This window comes from Rana temporaria, chromosome 6, assembly GCF_905171775.1.
Source record: "Rana temporaria chromosome 6, aRanTem1.1, whole genome shotgun sequence".
NCBI lineage: Eukaryota > Metazoa > Chordata > Amphibia > Anura > Ranidae > Rana > Rana temporaria.
In genome coordinates, this window is record NC_053494.1 from 128,508,182 (window position 1) to 128,520,279 (window position 12,098).

The window sequence follows — 12,098 nt, forward strand, 5'->3', positions numbered from 1 at the left end:
AAAAAATAAATAAAAAAAATACCCTGCAAGACATAATGAGCTAGTATGCATGGCATACTAGCTCATTATGAAGTACTTACCTGAGATCGAAGCCGCCGCAGGCGTCCTCGTTAGCCTCCTCCATGATACCCAAGTGACTTCCGGGTATCGCGGCTCCAGCGCTGTGACTGGCTGGAGCCGTGATGTGCGCGGGAGCTGGCCACTAACACCATTCATTAACGGCACGCTCCGTAGACATTGGTGCTGTCTTTTCTGCAAATATCTCCTAAACCGTGTAGGTTTTAGAGATATTTGTTGCACCTACAGGCAAGCCTTAATCTAGGCTTACCTGTAGGTATAAGTGGTCTGTAAAGGGTTTTCAACCCCTTTAAAGCGGTTGTAAACCGCATAAACATTTTTTTTTTTTCAAACCTGCAAGGCAAAAGGCATAATCAGCTAGTATGCACCGCATACTGGCTGATTATGAAATACTTACCTCGGAACGAGGTGAAGAACACTTACCTGGTCCACGCCAAGCAAGATGTCATCTTGCTCCGGCGTCTTCCGGGTATCGCCGCTCCAGCGCTGTGATTGGCTGGAGCGGCGATGACGTCACTCCCGCACGTGCGATTTAAATTCGGCAAGGTCCGGCGGTGCCGGTCCTTTCGCCTTGGATTCCCCCCTGCGCATGCGCTGCTGCAATTAGCGGCGCATTGCGAGGGGAATATCTCCTAAACTGTACAGGTTTAGGAGATATTCTTTATACCTACAGGTAAGCCTTATTATAGGCTTACCTGTAGGTAAAAGTGAAAAAAGTGGGTTTACAACCCCTTTAAGGCACCCCTGGAAGAAAGCCCCTGTGATGACAGGCTGAGCATACAAACCACATGCATATGTTTTATATACTGCTCAGTAAAAGGTTTCGGCGAGATTATATACGACATCACGAGAAGCCATCGTTTGAACTCTACTAAAGACCAGAGACCGCAAAATTGATATCACAACGCGCACAACAAACACACACCGCTGCCATGTCTTCTTCGAATTTGTTTCCGTCTTCTGGCGCGCATGCGCAGCACTCCCACGCAATCCGCTCCGCCCTCTCTGTCCGCTGATTGGCTGCTCGCTGTGCCGAACTCGGGCTGTGTCCTGTCGAAGTAGAACCCGCCGCACAACGCCGCGCCTGGTGGAGACTGGAAAAAAAAAAAGAGAAAAAAAAAAGAAGCCGCCCAGCAGAGGAAGGAGAGAGAGGAGCGAGCTACACAGTGACGCGGCGGAGGTGTAGTTTGACGCGGTGTGTTACGTGGTGGGGAAGAGAATAAAAAAAGCCCAGCGAGATCCCAGCCGCGAACGAAAGCAGTGACGGAGGAGAGGCAGTGTAACCCGGTAAGAGGAAGGAGGAGGAGAGGGAGAGGCTGGAGCAGAGACATGGAGCAGGCCGCAGCCCCGGGGCTCTCTTCACACTCACACGGCCACACGCTGAGGGGAGCTCGGGGGCTCTATGGAAGTATTACACCCGCCGAGATTTTCTCTCATTTTCCCGCCAGCTCGCCATGTTGTGGCGGCTCTGTGAGGACGGAGAGGCCCCGGCTACAGGCGGACAGGAAGAGAGAGAAAAAAAAAAAAAAGAGCCGCGAAACAAAGGATAATGGCGGCCCATAGGAGGGAGGCAGCCGGCGGCCTGAGCCGGGGGTGTGCGAGGCAGACATGGGGGGTCACCGGGGAGCCGGGGCTTCCTTCCTCCCTCACTGTCGCGACAGGGGACCCCTTCTATCGCGATACAGCGCCCACTGCACAACAGGCATGGGGGATTCCGGAGGGCATTTTTTGTGAAGGAGTTCCCCCCTGTGCGGTGCCTTGTCCCCCACCATGTCTGCCTCGTCTCCGGGGAGGACAGAGAGCGGCCCCGGGCTCCATGCATGTCATGTCTGCTGTGTGTCTATGGAGGGTGTAGGGTCAGAGCAGGGCAGGCTGTCCGGATGGCCAGGGTGAGGTTCGGTCAGTTGTGGTTTTGCTCTTCTCCGAGTCCGGAGGGTAAAATCAGGGCTCGCCTCAATCTGCTCCTGGTGATCCGAGCCATCAGGGGGGGCTACACCGGGGATGTGTATGATGGGAGCCGGGCACTGGTGACAGCAAGCTGTGCTGTGTGTGCGATCTATGGACATGTATACAATGCTGCCTTTGTGGACTGACAACAGCACATCACATTCTACATACAATCGCATACACCATACAATCCCATCACCCGATCCCACTATCTCTGGATTATTGTTTGAGGGCCTCTGTGCATCCATCTGCTTTTGTTCGCTAAAGACGTTTTTGGATTGCTATGGAAACAATTGAGTACTATCCACTTTTTTTTTTATTTATGTTTTATTTGCACTAACCTACAATTTTTCATGTGTACCCTCCTCTTCAATGTCCAAGCAGGATTGCTATACGAATCTTTAACCCGCTATGGGGGGAATTTAATAAAGCTGCTGCGCTACTTTTCTGTCGTTTTAATCCCTCTTGTTTATGTATTGCGCCCAATTCATGAAGCATTTGCTATCCTTTTGGTTCTGACCGCAACTCGTCCACCAAATTCAGGTCGTTCTAAAATGCGCCACTTTTACATTGTGCCACATTGAATGTGCCAAATGTAAAAATTTCGCTAATCAAGACCAACTCTGTATTTTATGTGTTTCAGGTGAATCCTAAAAAGCGGTGCGATATGAGCCAAATGGAAGTATAAGTTGTAAACTAGTCCATGATTTAGGCGCATTCTTCATCACTTTTAGATTGCATGAGAGAGACTTTTGCAAAATCTTATTATCTGTGCCAGTCTTTATGAATTCCATGGATTGTTTCAAATTCACGGAGCATTTGCGACACTTATGGGGTTAATAAAGTTGTTGTAAACACACTTTTGCAAGTTACACCTACAGGTAAGCCTTAGAATAGGTGTTGGCAATATCTCCTCAACCTGTTCGGTTAAGGAGATATTCGCCGAATGACGGGACCGCTGTCCATGGCGCATGCACCGTAGACATCGGCACGCAGGCGCACTGACAATAGCTGTGCTAAACTCGGCAATGCCGTGTTTGGCTCCCGCGCATTTGCGTAGTGACGTCATCGCCGCTCCGGCCAATTACAGTACCGGAGCGGCGATATCAGAAAGTAACCTCCAGGATCGATGGATTGCGGCTGCAGGATGGATTTGTGGGCTATGGTCTAAGGTAAGTAATGCATAATGAGCTAGTATGCTAGTTATACTAGCTCATTATGGCTTTGTCTTGCAGGTATTTTTTTTTTCCAAGATTTACAACCACTTTAACGAAAGGTAAATCCACTTTACACTACAAGTGCAAAATGCACTTGAAATTGCACTTGGAAGTGCAGTCGCTGTAAATCTGAGGGGAAGCTCTGCTGCTTTTATTATCCAATCATGTGCAAGCTAAAATGCTGTTTATTTTCCTTGCATGTCCCCCTCGGATCTACAGCACTTCCAAGTGCAATTTCAAGTGCACTTTGACTTTAGTAAATAACTCCTTTTAGAGCTCATTTACACTTGCTTCGACTAAAGCACACATTAAGCCTAGGTTCACATTAATGCTATTTGACATGTCAAATCGCATGCCAAATCACTGGCTTTTACCGGCAACGGCACTATCCGCATCGATTTGATGCCGCGTCGATTGCACAAAATAGTCTCTATACTACTCTTGGTAATTTCGGGGTGCGATTTGTATAGCCATCTGTGCAGGAACCTGCACATATAACTGAAATCGCCCCCAAAGTCGGACTGACTTCTGGAGTTCAGCTGAACTCGCACAATTTCAATCCTGCTGTCAGTGTGAACCTAAGCTTAAAGTGGAGGTTCACCCAAAAACTCAATTTTTAACCTTAGATTGAGGCTCATTTTGGAAAGCAGAATCGGGTGTTTTTTTAAAAATCAAAGCAGTACTTACCGTTTTAGAGAGAGATCTTCTCTGCTGCTTCCGGGTATGGGCTGCGGGACTGGGCGTTCCTATCCTATTTGATTGACAGGCTTCCGACGGTCGCATACTACGCGTCATGATTTTCCGAAAGTAGCCGAACGTTGGTGCGCAGGCGCCGTATAGAGCCACACCGACGTTCGGCTTCTTTCGGCTACTCGTGACGCGATGTATGCGACCGTCGGAAGCCTGTCAATCAAACAGGAACGTCCAGTCCCGAAGACCATACCCGGAAGTGGCGTAGAACATCGCTCTCTAAAAGGGTAAGTACTGCTTCGATTTAAAAAAAAAAACCACCCCATTCTGCTTCCCAAAATGAGCCTCAATCTAATGTAAAAAATTTTTTTTCGGGTGAACTCCCCCTTAAGCACCTACCATTTCATCATGCTTTAATGAAGCTTGGCAGATGCTCTGTGTGTGTTTTGATATATCATACCTGCTATTTGTCCAAAACAAAGTGAAGCTAAAGTTGAATTAAAGCCTTTCACAAGCTTTAGATGCTTCAAATGAGCTTTGTCATAGACTTCTATGGAGGCTTTGAAACGCCATTAAAGTGACATGGGATATAATTTTTTAAGCAAATGCAAGGTGTAAAGAGGATTGTAAGCGGACCATGTTATTTAGTGACAAGCTTTAACTGGTGTTTAAAGAGCTTTAAAGTGTTTCTGAAGCCATGTTTTGAAGCAAGTGTAAACGAGCCCTTTTGGTTCTGACAGCGACTCGTGCATCAAATTCAGGTCGTTTTTTAAAATGCGCCAGTTTTACATTGTGTCATTGAACGCACCAAATGTAAACATTTTGCCAAGGCTAATTGAGCATGGGGGGGGGGGGGGGAGAATGCTATCTTTCTTTTAAAGTGTCTTCTTGACTGTATTCTAGTAGTGACGCAGCCTATGCCAAATTCAAGTACAAGGTCTAGACAGGTACATGAATTTGGCACATCCTTTACTACTTTTAGAACACATGAGAGACACTTGCAACATCTGTCTGTAACAGTCTTTATGACTTCCAGGGTGTGTTTTTTTTTTTTTTTTTCTCAATTTATTATACCCAGCTCAGGTCACCTTACTAACCCATTTATTGTTAGTGTGGCGATCTTCCCCGCTGAGCTGTTGTACTCAGAGAGGGGGAATGCCACCCTGCCAGAACACACTGATCAGCGCTGACTGCCATTGGTTTTCCAGTATGCTTGTTGAACATAAGCTGGCTGTGAGACTGATTTGGAGCTTTACACATGGGCCGAAAGTTGGTAGTTCCTGCTGGCAAATGTGTACCCAGCTTTGGGGCTCCTATTCACAGGGTGTCTGTTCATGTACCTCTCAATGGCAAAACTCCTGGCAGGAAAAAGTTGCTTAAAAAAATTGTATTGAACGCATTTCTAGGTGCCTCTAGCATTTAAGTGTTGGCGAATTCTATTCGCCTAAATATGAATTTATTCTGGCTATTTGAATGCGTTAATGCCTCAAGGCAATACATATTTTTGCATTCTATCTGCTTTTCAGTTCCTCTCCTGAATGCACTTTTTTTTAAAAATAGAAGCAGCTCAGTGTTATCCTGTGTCACTGTTAATACATATTAGGGCATTTTAGAGGCAGATTAAAAAAAAAAAAAAAAAGCTGAGGCAGACAAAAGGTCAACTACAAGTGTGTTTTTTTTTTTTTTTTTTTTTAAATTAGTTTTCAGGCAGAAAAAACACTAAATGCAGCATTTAGGAGTATTCAGTGTACATTGATTATAATAAAAATGAGCAGAGGGAAATGTCTTGGCATAAAATGCTTATAAACGCAAATGCCAATAAACTGTTGCACAATACGAGCCACGATGAGCATCTTCCTTTTTTCTTTTTTTTATATTTATGTAGATTTTCCTGCTCTTAGTGTGCATGGATCCATGTAGGCTAAAAAAACATGAACACCTGTAACAGCAGTATTTTTTTAAAGTTCTGTGTGCATCAAACCTTATTTTGATGGCAGAACCTACATGGAGGAGTTCAGCTGCAGGTCAGGGTGCCGTAGTTGCAGTCCCTAAAATACAGGGTTAACCCACCCAAAACTGATGCTCAATGTAAGAGAGAGTTGATTCACTCAGGGTACCTTAAAGTGTATGCCTGTGGAAAGTTGTGTTTACCTGCACAGGGATGCACATAAGTTCCATTAATTTCCATGCTGGCAGTCCCATTGATGTCAACTGGGACACTGCAGCTGCATGGACACAGCCGCTGTTCCAATGTAAAATCTGTGTGGGTGCACAGCCCTGAACACATTTTGAGTTTGGGGACTCTCACGCATTTACATCCACACAGATGTCAAATTGGGAACAGCGGCTGTGTCCCTGCAGCTGCTGCATCCGTATTGACATGACTAGCACAGGGATGAAGATAGGGGTGCAAGCAACGGATCAAAAAACTCACGGTTTGGATCGTTCCTCGGATCAGAGTCACGGATCACCACCATATATATACATATATATATATATATATATATATATATATATATATATATATATATATATAGTCCCCACTGTAACATCTCTCCCCACTGTATTATCCACATCTCCCAGTCGGCTCGCCGCTCTGGGGAGCTCACCTAGGCCGCTGCTGCCGGGTGTACCCAGATGGCCACCCCCCCGTAGCTAGGCCTAAGCCATGGCTGCAATCCGCAGATCACGTGGTGTGCCAATCTGAACGCGGTGACCCGTTCAGATCAATGATGATCCATTGCACTCCTAGATGACGAACACCTGTACTTCTCAATGTGGGTATAAACAGCCCTCTGCGGGCATACTTTTTGGTGCACTCTGCGTGAACTAACTAAGCTCACGACACACGTTACAATCTGCCTCCTTTTAGATCTGCCAACTAGTAATGTAGTACAAAGACCTCCTGTAAGTAAACGTTGATTGGGTAGGTCCTCATATTACTTGGTTTTGGTAGAACTAAAATTGGCTGTACAACAATTGTATTGCCATATTGTATCATGAGACTTGTGCTGGGTGCACACACATGCGAATTGGATGCACATGACAGGAGAGTGTGACCGGCTCTCAATGGATCCAGTTCACACAACTCCAGGGTGGTCTGCACTTAAAGTGGAGTTCCACCCATAAATATAATTTTTTTTTAGATGCCTTCAAAGTGTTGTTGCTAGGCAGAATAGTTAATCTTCCCACTTCCTGCACCTAGGTGCTTAAGCTTCCTAACCTACACCACACAGACTCCTGGGAATGTAGTGGGTGTAACTTTCCAGGAGTCTGTGCATTCCCCAGTCTCAAAGAATCATGTGACTTGGACAGCACAGGTGCTGAAACCTGATCTGACACTGCTTGTGCAGCACTGAGCATGTGCGAGATTTGCAAGGCTGAAATCCAGGAAGTCATACAGTCTGGCTTCATGATGCCCACACTTAAGATGGCCCCAGTCTATTTCTATTTTATAAAGTGTCTAAATGCTGTAACAACCTAACAAAACATACCTTAGTTTACAGACTAACTTTTCTAGAATACATTAAGCTTGTGTATTACAGGGGTATTTATATTTAAAAAGTGAAATTGTGTCCGGAACTCCGCTTTAAAAAGTGGCAGCATATATGAATGGAGCCTTAAAGGGTCACTAAAGGAAAAATTTTTTTTAGCTGAAATGACTGTTTACAGGGCATAGAGACATAATAGTTAACTGATTCCTTTTAAAAATGATTAAAAATTGATAAAAAAAACAATCATATAATGTGCCTGCAGTGTAGTTTCGTTTTTGCTGTTGTTTGCTGGTTCTCTGATGTACAGAGAGCCACTAGAGGGCAGTCAGCCAATAAAGAGCAGTGATACTTTGTCTAAAACTCCTCAGCACCAATCCAGTTTCGTTTTACACACAGTAATCACACCTCCTTGATTAGTGACCACCGTGAGAAATCTCCCAGTACTGTGGTTATCAGGAAACAGGCAACCAGGAAGTGTCCAAAACAGAGAGGATTTACAGCAACATCAAAGCAAAAACGAACAATGAGGACATGAAACCAGGACTGCAGCAAGGTAAAGGAAGCTATTTAGCTAAAAAAAAAAATTCCTTTAGTGTCCCTTTAAGCCTCGTACACACGATACGTTTGGACAACTGAGCGTCTGATTTTTGTTGAAAGGGCATGTGCCAGGATCTTGTCTTGCATATTAACGGTACAGAAATGTCGTGCCACAAACACGAACGTAGTGACATACTACGAGGAATTTCAGCTCTTGAGCGCCATACTTTGGGGCCCCTTCTGCTAATTTCGTGTTTAGTGAGCATTGATTCCAAGCATGTGTGTTTGTACTTTTGACTTTTGTGTGATGGATTTGTGTACTGACCATACGAAAATCTGACATCAAACCTTTTGTCCGCCAAAAGTTTACTAGTCTGTCATCCAACATTTGTTGGCTGAAAGTTGGACAACAGGTGTCAAAAGGAGCGTACTAACGGTAAGATTTTAGGACTACAGTCTGTCAACAGGCAATCCCCTGACAAAAATCGTATCATGTGTGCGAGGCTTTGGGGTACATGCACGGGGCTATGGTGATATTGTCATCCATGTAAGATCTTGCTGGCAAAAAGATCATACAGTTTGAACCATGGGTGTCAAACTCAACTTCATTGTGGGCCGTTTAGGAATTATGGTTGCCTTCAAAGGGCGCGTTGTATCTGTAAGATTATATAAATGTATCTACTCTGTCATATTAAATAATTGCCTCTGTATTTGATTTAAGAAGAACAATGGAACCCCATTCAGATCCGTAGAATAAACACCTTTACTGAAAATAACACTGCTTTTTGGCAGTCGTTTGCAGGAGCCCTTAGAGTGAACCCCTGTTCAGACTATGCACATTAAAAGTATTACATACTGTATTCTGAAAAAGGAAATATTTTTAAATAAGAACCCATTCATCTCTGTAGATATAGGTGTTGTAAATAAATGTAAGCAGATTTTAGTAGCTTGCCAGCCCTCTAACATACCTTAGCTGGTTCAAAAGCAACTAGTCTGTTGTGTTCTTTGAGAACATGCAACTTTACTTCCCAGTATACACAGCAAGGAAGGTGAGTCATGGCTTCTTTTAATGCAAGCTAAGATAATATAGATAATTGAATGTCTGTTGTCTGGGCACAGGTGTACTTTAAATCAAGGGTTAATTTTTATTGTTCGGGGTGCATAAATATATTGCCATAAGGTAGCCTATTTATATTGAATGGACTTACCCACTGCAATGCCAAGATTGCTCACATCTGCGTGTTGTGTGTTTCATGCCATTGAAAATGGCACTTGAAGGAACAACTTTTAGTTTAGTGTTAGTCTCTTCACACTGGCATTAGAAACTGGCATTTGGTGTGTGTGTGTGTGTGTGTGTGTGTGTGTGTGTTTTGCTGCTCCCCAAACACCTAGCAAAGCAACCTACAATGGATGATATTGGTAGCAGACAGCTGTCCACATTTCAAAAAACATGCAGTGTTTTTGTCACTTCACTGCACAAATGAAGCTACATTTCGAGTCTAGGAGGAGGTGAAGCTTGTCAACTCCTTCAATCCATGTCTGATGGCATGCTGTAAATGCACCTGTAGTAGTTATGGCGCAGTTACAGTGTGTTTTGAGTAGTGGTGTCTATTAAATATCAGTGAGGTGATAAAGCCAAGCCCCCCCCAGTAAAAGGGAAAAACTAATCTGAAGGCATCTAGGGTGCAGATATGGTGTTAATGGTAGCTGATTTTTGTTCATCTTAGCGTAAGACCCCTTTCACACTGAGGAGTTTTTCAGGCGGTACAGTGCCAAAAATAGCGCTGCTATACCACCTGAAACTCCTTCACTGCCTACTCAATGTGAAAGCCCGAGGGCTTTCACACTGAGGCGATGCGCTGGCGGGAGAGAAACAAATCTCCTGTCAGCAGCATCTTTGAATCGGTGAGAGGAGCGGCATGTGTACTGCTTCTTCCCATTTAAAACAATGGGAAACCGCGGCAATACCGCCTGCAATGTGCCTCTGCAGAGGCGCATTGCGGGCGGTATTAACCCTTTATCGGCCGCTAGTGGGGGTTAATACCGCACCGCTAGTGGCCGATTTCTGCAGCAGTCCCGGTGGTATAGCGCCGCTATTTTTAGCAGCGTTATACCGCCACCGCGGCTCCCGCTCCAATGTGAAAGGGGCCTTAGAATTTTGCAAGTGTAAATTTAGGTGTCTGTTTATGAAGCAGTGGAAAATATCGACTGCTCCATTCTCTGGCATTCACAGAGGACATCGTTCTCCTGTGAGTGCCAGTTTATGAAGCGGTGTAGACCGCGTCTTCTTTTGTGAAGCGATCTACAAACAGTGGAGAACTCTCCCTGATACTGGAATCTTGTGAGATTACAGTACCATAAATTCACTGAAACACTCCAGGTGTCGGTTTTAGTAAGGAGAGGGAAACTTATCACTGCTGAGTACAGGAACATTCCTAGAGGAGACCGCTCTCCTCCATGTTAGTAAATATACACAATATATACAGTAGCTTACAAAATTGAGTACACCCCTCAAATTATTGCTATTTATTTTTATATCTTTTTATGTGACAACACTGAAGAAACTACTCTTTGCTACAAGTAGTAAGTGTATAACTTGTATGGATTTGCTGTCCCCTCAAAATAACTCAATACATAGCCATTAATGTCTAAACCGCTGGCAACAAAAGTGAGTACACCCCTAAGTGAAAATGTCCAAATTGGGCCCAATTACAGTGGGTATGGAAAGTATTCAGACCCCCTTAAATGTTTCACTCTTTGTCATGCTGCAGCCATTTTCTAAAATCATTTTAAGTTCATTTGTTTCCTCATTAATGTACACACAGCACCCCATATTGACATAAAAACACAGAATTGTTGAAATTTTTGCAGATTAAAAAAAAAATAAAAAAAATAAACTGAAATATCACATGGTCCTAAGTATTCAGACCCTTTGCTGTGGCACATATATTTAATTCGGGTACTGTCCATTTCTTCTGATCATCCTTGAGATGGTTCTATACCTTCATTTGAGTCCAACTGTGTTTGATTATACTGATTGGACTTGATTAGGACAGCCACACACCTGTCTATATAAGACCTTACAGTGCATGTCAGAGCAAATGAGAATCATAAGGTCAAAGGAACTGCCTGGAGAGCTCAGAGACAGAATTGTGACAAGGCACAGATCCGGCCAAGGTTACAAAAAAAAAATTCTGTACTTAAGGTTCCTAAGAGCACAATGACCTCCATAATCCTTAAATGGAAGACGTTTGGGACGACCAGAACCATTCCTAGAGCTGGCCGTCTGGCAAAACTGAGCTATCGGGGAGAAGAGCCTTGGTGAGAGAGGTAAAGAAAAACCCAAAGATCACTATGGCTGAGCTCCAGAGATGCAGTCGAGAGATGGGAGAAAGTTGTACCATCACTACAACCCTCCAGTGGCCCGATGGAAGCCTCTCCTCAGTGCAAGACACATGAAAGCCTGCATGGCTTTCATGTGTCTTGCACCTGAAGGACTCCAAGATGGTGAGAAATAAGATTCTCTGGTCTGATGAGACCAAGATAGAACTTTTTGGCCTTAATTCTAAGCAGTATGTGGGGAGAAAACCAGGCATTGCTCATCACCTGACCAATTCAGTCCCAACAGTGAAGCATGGTGGCGGCAGCATCATTCTGTAGGGGTGTTTTTCAGCTGCAGTACCGGACGACTGGTTGCAATTGAGGGAAAGATGAATGCGGCCAAGTACAGGGATATCCTGGACGCAAACCTTCTCCAGAGTGCTCAGGACCTCAGACTGGGCTGAAGGTTTACCTTCCAACAAGACAATGACCCTAAGCACAGAGCTAAAATAATGGAGTGGCTTCACAAAAACTCCGTGACTGTTCTTGAATGGCCCAGCCAGAGCCCTGACTTGCACTCAATTGAGCATCTCTGGAGAGACCTAAAAATGGCTGTCCACCAACGTTTACCATCCAACCTGACAGAACTGGAGAAGATCTGCAAGGAGGAATGGCAGAGGATCCCCAAATCCAATAACTTGTTGCATCTTTCCCAAAAAGACTCATGGCTGTATTAGATCAAAAGGGTGCTTCTACTAAATACTGAGCAAAGGGTCTGAATACTAAGGATGATGTGATATTTCATTCATTTATT

General features: G+C 44.4%; 1 protein-coding gene across 2 annotated transcripts in view; it reads left to right on the forward strand.

The window, feature by feature from the left end:
* Positions 1-1,122: 1,122 nt before the first annotated feature.
* The window catches only part of CREB1 (cAMP responsive element binding protein 1), a 71,555-nt gene continuing 60,579 nt past the window's right edge, over positions 1,123-12,098 (forward strand). The window contains exon 1 of one of the 2 annotated variants that reach the window (XM_040357369.1): positions 1,123-1,365. The gene's annotated coding sequence lies outside the window, so the exon portion shown is untranslated. The remainder of the gene's footprint in view (positions 1,366-12,098) is intronic. The other variant, XM_040357370.1, reaches the window with a different exon arrangement.